Source organism: Molothrus aeneus, chromosome Z (assembly GCF_037042795.1).
Source record: "Molothrus aeneus isolate 106 chromosome Z, BPBGC_Maene_1.0, whole genome shotgun sequence".
Taxonomy (NCBI): Eukaryota; Metazoa; Chordata; class Aves; order Passeriformes; family Icteridae; genus Molothrus; species Molothrus aeneus.
The window spans coordinates 57,959,968-57,979,494 of NC_089680.1; the positions used below are offsets into that span (position 1 = coordinate 57,959,968).

The window sequence follows — 19,527 nt, forward strand, 5'->3', positions numbered from 1 at the left end:
TTTTACCAAAGCTTTGTGGTTAAATCCCATTTTTTATTTACATGCATTATGGAAAAACTAATATAGATATTCTCCTTTCACTAAAACTTGGATTTTCTGGAAAAGACAAACATAAGATTGAAAGCTGAGCTATGCTGTAGGTTAAAAGAAAAAGAAAAAAAGTTGTGGAATAAATTTCCATAATTTACAAAATTAACCACAGAGCTCTTAGTTAATAGGGAATAGTTGGTACAAAAATAAAAGAACGTACCAGGCATTTTAGGGGTGATTCTCTTTCTAACTGAAGTAGTTACAAAGTTTCAGTGCATTAAGTTAGGTTTTCCTATTTCTTAATCTCTCAATATTTCATTAATAACAGAAATATTTCAGAATTTCACTTAATGTGCTGAAATCTGTTGATGAAAAAATAAGAAACCAGAAAGACTAATTAAGGTTACTCATTTAAATTTAATGGTCTACATTATCTAGTGAGTAATCTCTATATTTTGAAACATTAAACAACCTTTTTCTAGAAAGGGAAAGCATGTTATACTAAACTTTCATTTCACAAAATACTTTTTCTCTCAGTACAGTGAAATATAGAAATAACCACTGGAATTTCATGAAATTATCCAGGAGTTTGTCACACTAATTACTTTTTCCAAGCCTTTAAAATCAATAAAGCAAAATGCTGATGAACTTAAAGTGTACAGAACTAAAGGCTCTAAACTGCAGGCTGTATGTTTTTTCTTGTTTTGTGTGGCATGAACAATGTTTAGCTACCTCCAGGAATTGCTGTTAGTATTTACTGACTTTGCATTTAACGGTGCTTGGTTTTAATGACTGTTTAGGGGATTTGGTTTCCATACATTACACATGATCTACGAAAGAACAGAGTTTTACAGGCATTGCTCATTTTAAAGGCAGCTCTAGTTTTGGGGGATTTTGTTTGTTCTACATTTCATACTTGATCAGAAAATATCTTTAATATTTAGAAGTTTGCTTTATGCTTTGATCAGTAATGTTTTATCCTATTGACCTTTTATTCTCACATACAGTAGAATATCTTTTCAGCAAACAAAAATGTTATTATTTTCATGTAGCACATTCTAAAACCAGAAATAATGTCATCTCCATTTTCTTGTTTCTGAAAATGAAGAAAATGGATGACAACTATGCCTGATCTGCTTCTGCTGAGGTAGGACCTCCCTGTCAGCTGTACAGGTCCCACACGAAGCAACCTAGCAGAAACAAAACCAAAGATCAGGGATGTTTAAAAGGGCATTGTTATTCAGGTATTATTGTTCAGCCTAATGTTAGACTACTCATTGCTGACATATCATTTATTTTGATACATGGGGAAGCTCTACTACAGAAATAGTCTAACAGTATATTGACGTATGATTCCTTTTTCTCCCCCATTAGTGTCTTCTATGCTGTGCAGTGACTTCTAACTATGGAATCTGTTTACTGAAAAAGATTCATATGGTTAAGTTTTTTGTCTGTTTACTCACTTTAATAAATGTTTTCAATTTAAAACAATTTGTAATGAATACTGTGAAACTGTAGAAAGAATGAGTTCATGAAATAGAAATAATAACAAAAAATGCTTTTCTCCTCTCAAAAATATTTATTTTAATATGTGGTCATATTTCCCTGCATTTTTACATTAATCGAAATCTTATTGTTCTAGGAAAAAAAAAAAAAGAAAATTCCCCCATCATCTAATTTTCCAGTTGTTATGCAAATTAAGGAATATACACACAGGCATGATTTGTGGTTTTAAAACAAGGGAATGTGTAAATTCATGATATCTTTAAAAAGCACCATGTCAAGCACTTCTCTCATGGAGCCTGTAGCTTACAATTTACATTTCAGTTTAGTATAAGGCAACCAGTTTGCATGAGAAATCTTTGATTGTCCTGTAAAATGCTTTAAACAGTTAATTTCACTCATTACAAAGAAAACTTAGTTGATGTTCAGAAGGAATTTCTAAGAATTAGAATGACTGCTGAAGTTCCAAATACTGTGCAGTCTACAGACAAGAAATCCTTTTGGTTTGTTTGGAAATTACAGGATAACTCATTTATTTTAAAGGATGCAGATGGAGAGCACAGAGTACAACCTCAGCGAGCAATGTCTAGCTTCTGCTGTTCCTGCCTGTAATCCTTTATTTTCTTTCCATCCAGAATCATAGAAACAGTGGAAAGAAAGTGACTATAATTATACAGTCAGTTTAAAGAAGCTTTTCTTGGCAACAGAAGATAAAATCAAGCACTGTATCAAGTTAAATGCAAAGCATGCTACAAAGCTTATCTGTTTGCTCTTGAAGAAAGCTTTGTGAGAGTAACCATGAGCCTGGAGCTGAAACACCCAATGCTGTGGTAAGCAGAACATTCCAGAGACATAAGAATAGTTTTTTAATATTTTTTTTCTATTAAAACTCACCAGTGCCCTTCTTCTGCTTCTCCAGGAAGTTGTACCCGTCAGCACCTGCTGAGGGCTTCGTTGATCAAAAAAATCAGGTAAAAAAATCCCGGTAGAATAAAGCCAGACCAGCTGGCTTTAAAGAGAAGCCCCCCAGTTTGGGTTGTGTTTGCCTCACTCACCCTCTGCTCTGCAGACCCAGGCTTTTTCTCCTTTGGATGTTGACCTGTAGGCTGTGTGATGTGTGTGCACAAGTGTCTGGCAGGCCAAGGTGCACCTGCTTCTGTCACTCCTGAGTAAATTTAGCTGTAAAAGGTATCACTGACAAGCAGACCTTTGTCAATGCTGGCAAATGAACAGAGCATTGCCATCCCCCTTCAAAAGTATTCTGCAAGTTCAAATGGAAAATATTTACTCGGTAGTCTTATCCAGTATCCAGGAATTGCTCCTTCAAGAGGAAGGAAGGCCAAGAGGCTCACGTATGGCAAACAAATTTCTTCCTTTAAATAGATGTTAAAATTACATTATTCGAAGAAGAATCTATGAACAAGATGAGGCTGTGTTCTCTTAATTGTGGCTGGAAGAAAACTTTTTAAAAATAGGAACACAGCACACAGACCTTTAAATTCAGGTTGTTAAATTGTGCTGTTAAAGTTGATTATCTTTCTCTTCCATAATTCATTGTGATTTTTATCCAAAAAAGTATTAGAAAACTTAAACATATCCCATAGAAGGTATTAATCTCATTCCCAAAATTAAAAAGCATGCAGAATTGAGAGTCTGAATTTCAAAATCACATGTTTGTGATTTGCTACATTTTGTAGCACTTATGCTGTCATAGTCTAGGAACTAGACCCTTTTAAAATGGGACCTAAAGTAAATGGAGGGTCTTTTGAGGGAAATGATCAAAACTTGATATGCTTATCCTTATTGAATATTTATGATTTATTTATAGAAGGGTATTTATAATTTATATCTGCCTCTTGCTTTTCTTTTTCTCTTTTTTCTTCCTGGAGATGGCTTCTGGTAATTGAAAGAGAAAGGTGTAATTTACACCTGTGTGTCTTCTCACAGAATTAAAAAAAGAGTCACCAACATAGGTGCCAGGATTGGTAGCAACATACCTAGTTACTCCACTTTCCACTTGAAAACTAGGCAATAAACTCAAGTGGCTTTAAAGAAAAAAATTCAATAGTGTCTACTTTGCTCTAATATGCTGTTTAGAAGGAGCAAAATATTCCTTTCTAAGAAATGAGGCAAAAATTGCAGATCAGGAGCTCTTTGTAAGATAAACAAGGTTCCTATTTACTTACTTGTATAAACAACCACTCACCAAGCTTTATGTCTCTGCAGGGGCACCCTTTCAGATAGAAACATGGACCTTATTAGCATCATCTTGTATCCATGGAAACATTTTAAGTACTGCTCTCTCAATATGTACTTCAGTTATTCAGGGTTCAAGAGCTGAGTACCAAATAATTAAGTGTTTTTATTACTTTCTATGTGGAAGCTTGGTTCTTGGGGCTCATATCTGTCATAATAAAGATCTTGTACTTTCATGATGTTTGATAAAATCAAGTGTTTCATTTCCAATCTCCTATCCACTCTATTCTTAGATTAAAATTAATGTTCTAAAAGTCCTGATGAATTAAAATTCTGAAACTTTTCGTTATCCTTTACTGTTTGAAAAACAATGATCATAGTTCACATCACCATCTGACTAAATCAATGTTCTTATTGCATTAGTCTAGTCTGGTTTTCTATATTTATGAAAAAAGGAATAGGAAGAAACTTATAAGAAATCAGACTATTTTCTCTTTTTAACGGCCATACCCACTCATGTGGCTCTGTTGTAGGTCATAGAAGTTGAGAGCTTAATTGTCTTGAAACTGAAAAAAAGGATGAAATTAAGGGAGCTTATTCTGGGTTTTTACCCAGAAATGACTGGAAAGCAAAATAATATTTTTTCTTTCAAGATGTGTCTGCCACACTACTTAGTTAAAATATCAAAGCATAGAGCTAAGAGAAATAAGGGATTTTATTGATACTTCCATGTAGAAAAAGAAACATTGGCATGAGCTACATTTATTTTCAAAGCTATCATTCTGAAGAAGATCCTTTGCAGATCAAATGTTGTTATTTCAATATTATCTTGGCTCAAATTCAAAACTCTCTTGTAATTCCACCTATTAATTGGTACAATTAATGATGCACATTTTTAATGTACTGTGATTTAAAATATATGAAAATTAGTTACTTCTATCTATTAGTTAACATCTTCTATGTATTTTTAAAAAAATCCTGCCCTAATTTTGTTTATAAAACCATTTTCTTCAATTGAGCCAGGCTGAAACAATGAAATACCTTGTTAATCACAATGGCTATCAGAAAAACACATTTCTGTCTGTAAAGATCCAGTACTTCTCTCTGAAATGCTACTGTTTTAGAGCCTTGGTTTGGTAAGTATATATCCCTGCATATAATTTTCATTTACCACTGTTATTGTTTTTATTTGCCACATTGTGTCCACAGCACAGTCCATGATGAGTGCGGATGGCACAAATGATTTCTCCACTAATTAGGCTGGAACAGTATTTGTGTAGAAATTCTGTAAAACTTTGATATGTGATAAAAACTGTTACCTTTTTGCATGCCAGATTCTCCATATCAGGTTTATACTTTTATTTATGGATATCTGTTTACAAATGTGTAATAATTTTATTTTAAAAGTGATCATTGCGTATGCAAATTGGAGCTGCCTGACCCCCTTTGAAAGCCTCAGTGAGTACTCCGCCTGCGGGCTGGCCTGTTTGCTCTGCGGATTGCCACATGAGACCTAGGATTCTGATTGCTCTCAGGAACTTTTCCTGTGAGCCAACTAAGCATATCAGAGAGGTGAAACTTTCAGCCTCCAGAGAAGGAAGCTGTGCACATGGCAATTTTTCCATTTCCCTTTCATCGTGTCCCTGACCTTGCTACAAGGTCAAGGTTGCTGGGGTACTAAATGGGAAAGTAGAAAGAGAACCTAATCTCAACTCAGCCCTCTATGTGTTCAGCCTGAGGTTGATGAGGAACCTCTGACTTTGCCCATGATCTTGAAAAAAAAAATTCAGCTACATTCTTGAAGGATTGCTCAGGTGCATTGCAAAATACAGTGAAAGCTGGTCTTGACTTTGCACCTTTTGAAATGATGAAACCAAGATTGGCCCTGTTGGATCTAGACTGGTAAAAATCCAATTCTTCCTAACCACAGACCTTGGGGAGAAAAAGGAATGAGGTAAATTGTTAGTGGTATCTCTTGGGCACATAAATCTTCATCTAAGTAATATGTTCTCAGCTTTATGATTTTTAGCTTTTTAATCCAAGATGTCTTTTTTTTTTTTTTCTCCTAGCATTTGTTAAAGAATCACTTCCAAAATGCTAGAAAGTCAGCCTGAGCATATTGCAGATAAAATCTGTCTCCCTTCTCCATCACGCAAAATAGAGATTCAACATTTGGCCTATATTCAGTTTTTCAGGTGCTAAAAAGCTATGACAAAACTGCACAGATCGTATGATAATGGGCATATTATACAACTCTAGATCATCATATGCCTAACTTATTATTACTATTTTAGTTTTCCACAGATCACTTTTCTAGCACCATCAACTTAGGCATACTTCAGAAAAATAAAGACTCATTGAATGGTTTTTGAATTTATAGGTAAAATACAAATATGTAGGGAAAAAATCCGGGAAAAAATTTAGGAATATGACAAAGGAGCAGGTAGTATTTTTGTAAAAAGAAGAGTGAGTTGAGTTATGTGAAGACTCTTATGGACCATCAGCAGAACAAAATGCAGACAAGGAATTCTCCAAGGAGTAAAATAACCTCCTCTTATTTTTGAGCTATCAGAGCAAAAACAGGCCATAAATTCTCATCCTTTCTGAAGCATACCCAAATGAAAAGCACTGAGAAAGAAACCTGACTTGCTGAAAACCAGCTATGTTTGAGAAACTTGTGCACAAGAAAATTGGTTCAAATTTGGGCTAGAAAAGGTATGGGAGTCTGCTTCCACTGGTAGGAGCAGCGATTTTCGAGGAGGGAATTACAAAGTTACAGTATCAAGGTGATGGAGTGTGAAATTCCCTGTTCACAAATTTACCCAAATAGGTGTAATGCAGCAGTAAATATACATGGGCAAATTTGCTTGTGGTGTCCCCTCTATCACTGTGCAAACTCTGAAAGGACAAAGGATGTAAATATATATTTGGCAAGTGAGAGAGAGAGAGAGCAATGTTACATAGGTTTTCCTGATACAGAATAGGAGCTGAGATTTTTCCCTAAAGAAAAAGTATTGAAAGGTAAATAGAAAGTAGAGGAAAAGAGTGAGTTTAGCTGCAGCATTCTGAACAAATTTGAGAAAAGGATGTAGGGCAGGGTTAAGATAGATAAGATGAGGTATCTGACAATTTAAGTGGTTGTTAGCAATGGTGGTGAACCACATTTCACAGAAAGGAAGAACTTTATTTAGGAAAGAAGTTGCACAGTAAAATGTTGGAAATAGGTAGGTCCATAAGATAGGTCCCAAGGTGTTGGGAGGTGTAATAGGTAGGTCTTTATGAAAGAGAATGGAGTAAATGCAGTGAGCTACAGAAGGAGACAAAGTGTTTAAGTAGGAATAATTCTGTTTGTGGCTGTTTGGAGGCAGAGGCAGATGCATGATGTGCAGCAAAACCAGTCAGATTTGACATAAATGTAGCTGAAGGCAGGAAAAAAGATTATCCTAGAATCACAGAATACCAAATTGGAAGGGACCTCAAGGATCATTTGGCCCAGCCTTGGAAAAAGCATGTCTATTAGGGTGGGAGAAAAAGAAAACTTTGGAACATACTTCTCTGCTTTTCCAGTTTTATGCTCTAAAGTGAAAACAACTTTTCAAAAAAGAAAATTAAAAGCACTCTAGGGGAAGAATAAACAAGTGAATCAGAGAAGAATCTGACCTTGCAGTGAGTTACTGATTCTGCTGAAACACTGAGACAATTGTATACACAACTGTACAAGCACATCAAATGCTTCTATTTGTAGATTTTGTTTAAAAAAATGCAAAACAAACTATGGGGAGAAATTATTCGTGTAGTCGGAAGGAAGTACTTTCTGACACATGCAGGAATACTGGGTAGCCAGTGTGTTTGTGTAATTCAATATGCAGGGCATAGGGGCAGTAAAGGAGGAGATGACACTGCAGGGCCCAAGTTTGGCATCTCATGTAGAGCAGCCTTTGAGTAGCTCTGTGAAGGTTGTAGCACTGCCTCAGTTAGATGAAGTTCATATAGAAGATACACACTAGGTGCACACCTATTAGGTGACAGGCTGATAATAAGGCTCATTCTAGGAACTACAAATACCAACTCACAGCAACCTGTCTTATTAGATTCTCTCACAGTCAAAATAATAAAAATGAAAACAAATTTTGAGATAGAAGTGAATGCATCTATACCACTGGAGTGAAAGCAGCTGTAGTCTGGAAGAACTCAGTTATGTATAGGCCATTATTTTAAATGTGCTCCAAGATTCTGTCACCATAGAAAAGACATGAGAACTTCCCCAGGAATGTTTACTGCAGAACAATTGACACTGGTTATTAGTTACTTTAAAGTAATAAATAGGGACCTTTTCTGCCAAAGTGTGGTTTGTTACAGACTGATCTGCTATGTTGTATAATTCTTTTACATAGTAATAGCTAGTATAGTTTCCTGAGAATTGAAATGAAAATATGATAGGGAGTCAGTCACAGATACTATCTAAAAACAAACTGAAACCTTCAAAATGTTATGAGCTTTTAGAATGAAAAAATTTTAGTGCAAATCAGCAATATGGTGTATTGTCAAATTAATTATTTGAAAAGGAATATTTATAATAAATATTGGAAAGGATCAGTGATATAAGGGGTTTCACTAAGTATTCCCAGTTTCATGTAAAAATGATTCAACTCCTCTTCCCACAAGTCATTTTTCATATTTTGCTGTTGTCTCCCAAACACATAAAAGCTCAAATTTTATAAATACATTCTGTTTAATAGATAAGAGATTTATTTTGCATTTGTCCCAGTGACTACAAAAGATGCTTACTAATAAATGAGTAAATGGGCCTCCTTCTTTTTTAATGCTTTCATTCTATATGAACAGTTGATTTGAAAGCTACCATTTGAGGTAGTTCTGGGACCAGAAGCATACACAAGTTGCATTGAGATTTTCATTGTTTATGACTTGTCAAATTTCAACCATTCAAATTTAAAGTTACCATTTTGGGCTATATGCCTAGTGCTGGATTTTCTATGATGATTTAGCCGTAATTTGAAATGAGCAGAAGGAGGGGTATTCTAGATTATATCTGTTAAGGGAACATGTAGAATTTTTTCACTGGAGATTACTAACACCTACAGATTTTTGGAATAATGGAAGAAGTTCAGGGATAGTCTTGGTAATATACCTGCTGCCTGCTCAAATAACATGTTTACCAAGAAGAAATTTGCCAAGAGAATACCAGGTTGTGTATGCTTGTCTGAGACTTCACTCAGAAAACTGTCACCAAAGAGGGATTAAAAGATCTTGCCATGCCTATATACATCGACCCAAGATCTTGCCATGCCTGTATACATCAACCCAACTTGCTTAGAGCTGCATGGCGGCTAATTCTGATATTTGAGGTATTTTAAGCACTCAACATTATCACAGAATCTGAGCATTACTAAGGTGCGTATATTTTGCATTGTGTATGGATTGATAGATTGATGTGCTGGCTGCTGTCTGCTCCCTACCTTCTTGGTCACAGTTTGTAGTACAAAAGGAGGAATATACAGGTTGTTCTTTCTCTCTTCCCATCTTTTTCCTGCTCCTTGGAATGATACAAAGAACTAATCTCACCTTGACTTTGTCCCACCTTCTCAGTTCTAAATATGACAGCAAACATTGTCCAGTGCTCCATAAGCAGTAGGCAGAAAAATGTCTAGTAGCATTCAGATATTCTGAAGAATTGAGTTTTGCAATAGCCGCTTGTATACACAAAAATATAATTCTAATCCTCAATTGTTTCTTGGCATTAATGTACCCTATTCATTGAGACTGAAACAAAGCTGATGTCTCTAAGAGCACTGATTTGAACAATATCCAAAATCAGTCTTAGGAATTTTGATTAGCATCTAAATAAGTGTTAAATAAATGTTACTTTGGAAAAACCCTGATCGAATGCATTAATGATAAGTTGTGAAGTCATAGTAATTGCTGATATGGCATTAAATAACATAGATAGCATAGTTAATTGATATCACTGTCTCAAACATGTATATCTCATCAGCTGCCAAGAAGCTGGAGTGATTATGGCAGTATTAACTGCAGTTGAAATACATTAGATAAGATGCATAAAATGGAAACAAGCATTTGCTATGATCATTTTACTTGGTCATTCAGTGACTTTATTTTTGGTAAATGTTGCTTGGCTATTAATGAATGCTTCCAGCTTTCTGATGAGCTGCTCTGTTCTAGATGAGCTAGATTTTAAGGGAATATGGTTCAGATGACAACTGTAAGTAGTTCAAGGAGTCTGCACAGGGTGAAGTAATCAGTAAGGTGCAGGGGTCATGCTGATAACACAGTCAGGACCAGGAAGAAGTGGACCAGGGACAGGGCTGAGATGAGGCTATGCTATGGCTCATTAACCCAGTCAGGGAACAGTGCAAAGATGGCACTGGTAAAAAAGTAGGAGTCTGTTTATTCAGGAAACAGCTACCCAGAGCAAAGCCCAATAATCCATTGAGAGACTACTGCACTTAAAACTTAGCTCCGATTAATTAAGGCTGATAATTTGGGAGAAAATACAATGTGTCTTGGTGAGACAGCTGCTGCACAGTTCCATTGGTCTACAAGGAGTTTTTTTCAACAAAATGAAGGTGTTAGCTTAATGAAGAACTGGGACACACAAAAATGACAGTCTGCATCAGCCACTTCAGCACCTCCCAGCATGTAAGTCCAAGCAAAACTGTTGATTCCAGGGGAAGTTTCTTTTGGTTGTAACTTAAGAGAAGCAACAGCTGAATGACAAAAAGGAAAAAAAACTGGTTGAGCGTGTTTTTGATGTCATCAGTGTCAGAAAGAGGGTGCCACATCCGAGGACAAAGCATCAAAGAAAATACTCTTTACATTGGAAACTTTTGTACCTGCAGGTGATCTTCCCATACATGGTATAATCCTGTTGTCAAGGAGATCCAAGTCTTTCATGACCTGGATACAATGCTTCTTGGCTGACAGCCTTCTCACCAACAAAGACATGAATAAAGTGTAGACTTTTTTTCAATTAACATCTGGAAGATTTCATTTTCTACCAAGCCCTATTTTAGTTTTAAAAATTATAATCTGCAGTCTGCAGCAGTGGGTGGATTCTCTGGTGAATTCAATTGCCACAGAGTCACACAAGCCCCTGACTTATTATCAAAAGATGTGTGATAAACGAACATTTTTTCACTGAAGAATTATCTTCATTTAGTACTTAAATGCACTGGCAAATAGCCTTTCAAATAGGCTTGATCATGGAACAACAATTTCTATTGGAGTATCTGGATTGCTCCATTTTTATTTAACTTGACAGCAGACTACCTGCAGTTTCACCACTTAGATTATTTTTATGCTCAAAGTGTTTGTATTGTAGTAAATTTTTTTATCCTATCTCTGCAATGGGATAGTGCCTCATTCTGCATTTGCTCTGGCTCTCTGTATTTGAGGCTTTGTGCAGAGAGGGTGCATCAGGAAGGTGGGAAACTCTTAACTCAGCAACTTTTTTCCTGTTGTGTTTTCCTGTTGCTGTACCCACAATGAGGGAATCTTGCGAAGCTTATTTTCAGGATGATTCTCTGGTGTTTCAGGTAGACCTGTGATGAGAAAGAGATATATTCTGTGATTTGTCTTGAACAAAAGAGCATGCAGATATGAAACAGAATTCAAACACCTCCTGAGGAGCAGACAGAGCTATTAGTGTGCTAGTGGTATTCTTCATGAAGCACAAAAGGGCATCAGTGAAGGTAAGAAGCTGGCAAGTACTATGAACACTTCACATTCAGGGAGACACATAGCAATCAGTAATAGATGTCATATCAATCTTTGGTAGCCTAATGTTTCTGAAGGGTTTAGATCACAACTTGTCTCTGAGAGGAGTAGATAATACATAATAAATCAAAAGGAAAAGCAAACTGACCTTCTACTTCCTTTAGAGTCTTTCACTGATGTGCTGGGATTGTATGAGAAGCAGGGATCTGATATGGGAAGGTATCTGATTTTGTCTCTAGAGCACAAGATTCCATGTCCGAGGGAGAGACTCAAACACTTCCTAATGGAGTGCATCAGGCACAGCATTGCCTGCTGGTCAAAGGACATGTTTGCCCTGTTTTATTTTGCATTGGTGTGGTCTCACCTTGAATCCTGTGTGCAGTTTTGGGTGCCACAATACAAGAAAGATTTAAAGCCATTGGAGAGTATAATAAAGCCTCTAATCTGGCCTTTCTATCGAGCAGTGCAAGATAGCCCGGGAGCCCAGTCCTCAGGGAGACAGGATGCCTGAAAGCTGGGCTAGTTCGAGGCCGATGCCACAGGCTACCCCCTTATCTTGGTGATTGCCATCTCTATAGTGGTATCAGCTCTCTTAGGATCTTAGCTCTTAGCTTGCTAGGTACATAGCCCTTGGCTTGAGGCTGCAGCAGACGGCAAGAGAGGAGAAGGAGTGCCTTGGGGTTCCACAGCGATGTTTATTGCAGGGGAGGCCATGAAGGTTCCAACGACAGCTCTTCTGTCGAATGGGCTAAAGTAGGCTCCTTTTATAGGGTTAAGGGGGATCCAAACTTGACCAATAGTAAGGGTTAGGTATAGTGGCCTATAGGGTTACAGAGATAAGCTTTGGGGCGGGGGTCAGAGAGACAGGAACTTATTTTGCTGTCTCAGCAGTTCCTACTGTTCAATTCTCCATGGGGCCTTACCCAGCTCCATGGGGTTTGCTACAGGAGAGTGTACAAAGGAGGCCCGCAAGGATGATGAAGTGTCTGGAGGGGAAGTCATATAAGAAGTGGTCACTTGGTCTGTTCAACCTGGAAAAGAAAAGACTAAGGGGAGACCTCACAGCAGTCTGCAAATTCCTCATGAGGGAAAGAAGGGGAGGAGGTACAGATACTTTCACTGTTCTGGCCAGTGACAGGATTTGAGTAAATGACATGAAGCTGAGTTGGAGGAGGTTTAGGTTGGACATCAGAGAAACGTTTTTCACCCAGATTTGGAACAGAGTCCCCAGAGAAGGGACAGCACCAAGCCCGAATTCAAGAAGTGCTTGGATAATGCTCTCAGAGCCATGATGTGATTCTTTTGATTCTTTCAGTGTCCTGTGCAGGGCCAGAATTTTGCCTCAATGATCCTTACAGGTCCACTCTTTGATTCTCTGATTCTCTGATTTTCTGATTCTCAACAGCTTTTGTTAAAGAACCAAGAATTTGAGGAACAGTGGACCCATTCATTGAGTGGGAAAAGACTTCTGGTGGTCCTTGCCTGGCTTCTGCAGAGACCTGAAACCACTGGGTATAGTTTCTGTCTTCAGAGACAAATGAACAAATCATCTGAAGTAGCAGCAAATACTCACATCACTGGGGCTGTCTACAGACCCAAATCTAGGTGAAGAATGAATCCTTGTACAGATCATGAGAAGAAGGGGAGGTCTTGGTTCCTTGGTTCTTGGGTGTGGATACCTGCTATGAGCATGACCATAGAGAATTTCTTCTTGTTGTAGGTTCACTATTTGTTCAGGCTGTGTATGCAAGTGTAAAACAAGGATTCAGTTTATTTGATCAAACAATTTTTTTTTTACCTTATGAGATCTCCCTAAGATTGACATTATCCTGCAGTAGTGTCACAGTTGGCCATCATTTAATGCCTCATCTTGTGAGGTCAGAATTCCACGCCCAACTGCATTTAGCAGGTCAGTACAGTAATTTTAAATGTCTTTCTGTCAGATTTTTGCCATCTTCAATTATACCTTTCCTCCCTACTATTTGTGTAATTTTCTTCTGTCTGAAGACTCTTTACTGTTCTCTATTGCACAGCATGACAAATTACCCATCAAACCATATCTTTTCAGCCCAGAAATGCATGGTAACAGACTCATGGCATTATCATATGTTGTGTATTTTATTTCCTCACAGTTCATTCAAGGGTGTCACTTTATTTTCCTTCTTCCTTTTGTCATCACATGAAGATTAACTACTCTAGTGCTCCTAAACTTTAAGAAAAAGTTAGAAACACATCCTAAGCTCAGAGCAGCACATATACAATTCTGCATCACTTAGCACTTCCCCTTCATAACAAAACCATATCAATGATTTTGAGTCCCTGCAGAAGCTGTAATAAGGCATTCATCCTTATTATGCAGCTGAATAACCTGGGTGTGGGCAAGACTATTATTTGCAGCCTCAGGCCATCAACCAAATTAACTGTGTGTCACTAATAAAGCCTCGATCTTGGCCTTATTATTGAGCTATGCAGGATGGTCTGGGAGCCCAGTCCCTCTGGGAGACAGAGTGCCCGAATACCCAGTCAGCTCGCAACCACCGCAGGCCTACCCATAACAAGCCCAGTGATTGTCAGCTCTTTTGTGATTGCAAGCTGTCTTAGGATTTTATCTCTTGTTTGCTTGCTAGGGCAGCTGTTAGCTGAGGCAGAAGCACACAGAGAGAGAGAAGGAGGTCCTGGCAGTTCCACAGCGATGGTTTATTGGGGAGACTGTGAAGGGTCCCAGTGACAGCTCTTCTTCTGTCGAATGGGCTAAAACAGCCCCTTTTTATAGGGTATAGGGGGATCCAAACTTGTCCAATAGTAAGGGTTAGGGAAAAGTGACCTATGGGGTTTGGGGCGGGGAGTTGGAGACAGGACGTTATTTTGCTGTCTCATCATGACTCAGCAGTTCCTACTGTTAAGTCTCAATCCTCCATGGAGCTTTCCCAAGCTCTGTGGAGTCTGCTACGAGTCACCACTCACTTTGACAGTGTGCACTAGGTTCTCTTGGGAGTTATGAAACTCACTGTGTCCACAATCTGTCCTCTCCTTCCCTCTTTCTCTTTAATTCAAGATAAACACCAGTAATTGTAACATTTGTGCTGAGATATCTCCCAGGCATTGCAAGGATCTATTAGAAAAGTGAACTGGAAGAGCTAAGAGTGTCGGCAGCTAATATACATATAAAAGACTTTAGAAATTGTGATTAAGAAGACACAGGGAAATTCTGCTGTTGACAGTATCGTCCAGAGCCCTCATTAGCATTCAAGAGGGACAGTTTGACATGAACAGGATAGTTCGTGGGCTCATGGATTCCGCAACATGAGTGCTCAGTCTGAATAGAACTGCAGGAGCAAACACATAACTGTCCTCATAACCTATCTTAGATGTGAGATAGGATCCTGTTCTTCTTTACTGGGTATTTTATGGGTCACTAGGAAGAATGAATGATTGAAACTTCTGTAAGCCAAACTAGAGGAATTAGCACTTTGGGTAATCAGAAAGATCACTTGGGATGAAATTTGGCTGGAAATAACTTCATATGCTTTCATGTAAGTATTATTGTAATTAACAAAATATGCTATTTTTATTTAATACCATTAACATTAATTTTATTATTTATTTAAGTAATGCTTGCTCCTAGAAAAGCATTAAAGCAGAATACAATAAGCTGAAAATGTCGTAGTGTGAAGAATCCCAAGACCCTTTTGCAGACTTGTGTTAATGGTCCAGTAACTTAAAGAGTGGCAGATACTGAGAGACTGGTCTTGAGAGGTGCTGGAAGAGCCAGAATTCCCAATAGCTAATATAGGTACAGATTTGGCACCACCCCACCCTCTGCAGCATTTTACTATAGCATTTACCTATTCTGTGCCTATTCTGAGTTTTACATGTTGAGATTTTTAAAATTCCAGGTATCAGTAGCATCACGAATAATGTAATTGTGTTTAGTTTTTTCAAGCATATCTTTGCAAGTTCAATGGGAAGATTAGTATAGAAATAAAAAGATGTGAAGAATTTAGAATAAACCTGACTTGTGAACCAAAGACAAAATATTTTACTTTGTTTTTGCAACTTTTTATGAACAATCTTGAAATTGATTTAAATGGGACTGGAAATCTCTGGATGTTGCAGTTAAAAGAAGATTGTTTTTTAATCCATTAAAAATGGATTAAAAGACAATCTTCTATTGTCTTTTAATCCATTTGCTTTAGAATGTCTAGTGGAAAATCCAGCTCCAGTATGTTTCTCTATGTATTTCTTTGATATAAATTTGTTGCTGCAGCTGATAATTGTTGCTGCAATTGTAAGAATTATATAAGCTTTGTCACAGAAATCATATTGTAAAAGGTTCCAAAAAACTTGACAATGTTGACAGTTGTTTTCAGCAAAAGACTGCTTTACTGTAGCACTGTCAATGTTTATGTCCTTGTGTACATTTAAAAGAGCAATGTGATTAAGGCAAGCTTGTCCATGCTAGATATGAGCCAAGTTTTCAATCTCCTCATGGCACTGAAAGATTGCTCAGCTGTTGCAGACAAACAAGAATAGCTGGCAGATTTCTGCCATTAAAATAAAAAAATCCTTGTCTTTGGGCATACATCTATAGGAATGTGTAACATCTGCTACTGACCTTAAGTTCTAGATAAGAACAGCTTCTATTTGTAACTCAGATTCATGTACCTTGGTTTAGAGGATGCACTTCCAAGGATATTACTAAAGTATTTTTGTAAAAAGATATTTGCCTAGACAGCAATCTAAAGAATGATGTACTTCTGTTCGTGATATGCATCTGTAAATTGTTACAGTAGTGAAATGCCATTATTCCCCTAATGTCACTTTCACTGCAACTTATGTCCACCTTATGTTGAATTTAAATAATCTATATTGTATTCTATTCTAAGAATATTTCTTATTTATACATGAAAATCAATGCCAGTATCTTAATTTCCGTATGCTGATTTATCTATCTAGAACATCAGTCATCTTTTCCACATTTTTTTCACTCTTAACTAGATGAAAAGCGTGAAAAACTAATTTCTTTAACCTTTGTCAAGGGAAATGGACCTGATTTAACATGGTCATATATTCCATCTATTGACCCTGAATTATTTATGTAAGATGTCAATGCCATGGGATGTAGAAGATTTGTTGCTGTGCTTAGGTGTAGAAATAGTGGAAGAAGTCAACTTCAACAAAATAATCTTATAACAAACCCAGTGTGATTTTCTTATATAAATTAATGTAGACTTTCTTAGTCCAAATATACTCATATTCCACTTTGTATCTATTAAAAACCCTTAAAAAAATCTGGATTTCTGACAATACCCTGAGGGAGAGAAAGGCATCAATTTCAGGTTGACTCAGGGTGACCAGTTCAAGTTTTCCCAGACACTCAGTGTGAAGCTCTGCACAACATGGACTATTTAGAGAAGTCTATGGCTCAGGGAGGTAATATGGAAAAAAGCTGTGAAGCTATCTATAAATACTTTTTTTCCTGACAAGCTTTTCCAGTGAAAGTGTGTGGTACTGAAGGGCAGCATTGGATAGTGTAGCATTTGATAGTGTCTAATTACAAAACTAGCTTTCCTCTTCTTGCAACCCAGTGACACATACACTGTTTTCCAACAAAATTCTGAAAAAAAATGCCTTGGACAAAAGTCTTCAAAAAATAAGCCCAACTCAAGCCCAGAAACTAGTGTACTCTCTATATAGAATGAGGATGAACTCTGATAAAAACAGAAGTTTATGACAAGGTATTTAAAGAGACCTTAAGGTATTGTCCTCCATTGAGGAAGGAAGGAGATAATTTAAAGATGCACTCCTCATCTTAATTCTAATATTTCCCTGTATTTTAAGACTTGATGCTATAATGTATATGCTTTTGTTTGAGAAAAAACTTGTTATGGTAAATCATGGGCAGCATCACCTGTGCCTCTTACGATTATCATGTTTCAAATAAAATAACACCAAGTGTAACAAGAATGGCTCTCCTCTTACTAGAAGCCCATATTAGTTTAGCATTTTGCATTGTTAGGTTAAAAGGATGTGATGCAGTAAATGCCACATTGCAGGAAGATGTATTAATTTTTACACACCCTGTGAAATGTGGGGTGACAATACACTTCTTTTCTCCTACTATTTTGGATAAATATTTGTAACCCAATACTCTCAGCTCAGAGAGCAGCAGTTTAACTCATGTTTCATTCTCAGGCTATGTGGTTGAAAACCTAAATCTCAGAAATGAAGGGCTGTAATTATCAACTAGTAAATCTCTCTCTCTCAGCAGTTATTATGTAAGGTCAATTAGAGTGAAGAATTTTCAATCTGGACTTATTACTAAAGGAAATCTTTCATGCAGAATTGATGAAATGGAAGAGCTTCTCCCTGTACCCCATCTGCTCTCTGCTTTTTGTGTCCCTTCACTACAGCTGCAGTCATTACCAGGCTGACTCCACTTTGAAAAGCTAAAGCCACATTCTTCAGAACAGTTGCTTGGTGTTAGTCAAATTTCTCAGCAGACTTTTTTTTCCATTGGAGACATGGAGGCTCATGCATAGTTTCCAAGGACTAACGACTTTGCATGTCTTCTGTCTCCAAAATCATCTCTTGAATTCCAAATATTTCTCAAGTGACTAGCAAAAGAATATCCAGGTAATTTTTGGCCTGGTGGGACAAATTTGAGTAGAAAGCCAGATGGCTGTGAAAATGGATTGTAAAGTCAATATTTCATTTTATGTTATCTTCTTGTCTTTAATACATGTGTGCTTTCATTGTTACAGTTGGAGTGTTCACAAGATCTGAAGTGACTATGAAAGCTCACTAACTCTAGCAGCAATTGCTGTCTTTGTTGCTCAGACTGCAAATAATATCACACAATGATTCATGTAAAAAAGCAATAATGCAACTCAAAAAAAGTAAAAGATGAGCAATAAACTAAACCTAAAGAGCTTGTTACCTTTCCCAAAACAACACTTTTTCATTTCTGATTTAGGTTTATTGTTTTCCCTCCTTATTTTAGCATCCTTTACATTGTATACCAAAAATAAATGCCTTCAGGGGTCAAACTTTTACTTCAAAATTACTGCCTTTCATATCCTTTAGTTTCCTTTCAGGCATCTAAAAAACTAAAGTCAAAGTAACACTGAATAATTTGAAAAGTTAACATAATTTTGTTTATGGGAAGTCTAAGTAAATGTAATTAAAATAACCTTTAAACATATTGTTTCCCTTCAATTCTCAACTAAATATTTTAAAGAACTGAAGTTTTAACAAATTTTTTTTTTTGCTTTCTTTTCCTAACAAGACAAAGAAGAAAAAAAATCAGCTTCAAGGGACAGGACATGAACCCACCAGAGATTACTGTTCCCTTTCCAGCAAAAGGAATAAGTTTGGCTCACAACTTGGTTTTGTTCTCTCTCAAAAAACTGTGCCTAGATACCACTGGGAAAATGAGGGCTGAAGACTGACACACAACAACTGTAAATAGAAACATACAAGTTGATAAATAAGGCCCTGATTCTGTAAGTAGGCCTGCCCAGACATAGCTCCCCTCCAGACCTCTGCTCAACCACAGTCAGTCTGTATTTTTATTTTTCTCTTAATTTTCAGTATTATCTCTAATTTTCTGAATACTCAAGGCTGACTGGTTAGAAGACATAAAATGGATAACACTTGATAATGAAGAAACCGTGTGCCAAGAAGAAAAGCAAATATTTATTTTCTGACCATACCTGAAGTGAAAGGCAAAACATTCAAGAATTTCTTACGACAACTGATAAGGGAATTATCAAATCCCTTTGATTTTCTGCTGTGTATTGGCTAAACCTTGTTTCCCAAACTTTGGGACAAATTTTTTTAACATATGTTATATGAACCCTGCATTACAGACCAAGTCAGGGAAGTCACTAGATATCCTTCACAAGGCTTGCTTAGATGTTCCACCTCTACAGTTCATTTTCTTTGGCTGAAACCGTAGGAACAGTGGAAAAGGAACTAAACCACTACTGGCATTTTTGAGCCTATTTAATGGGATTCTTCTCACCAGGAAAGTTTGGAATC

General features: G+C 37.0%; 1 long non-coding RNA gene across 1 annotated transcript; it reads left to right on the plus strand.

Moving 5' to 3' along the window:
- The first annotated feature begins 2,251 nt into the window (after positions 1-2,251).
- Positions 2,252-19,010, plus strand: LOC136569448 (uncharacterized). Its single transcript, XR_010785349.1, has 3 exons — positions 2,252-2,363; positions 2,453-2,504; positions 18,773-19,010. It is a non-coding gene; the product is annotated as an uncharacterized lncRNA (long non-coding RNA).
- Positions 19,011-19,527: the final 517 nt, after the last annotated feature.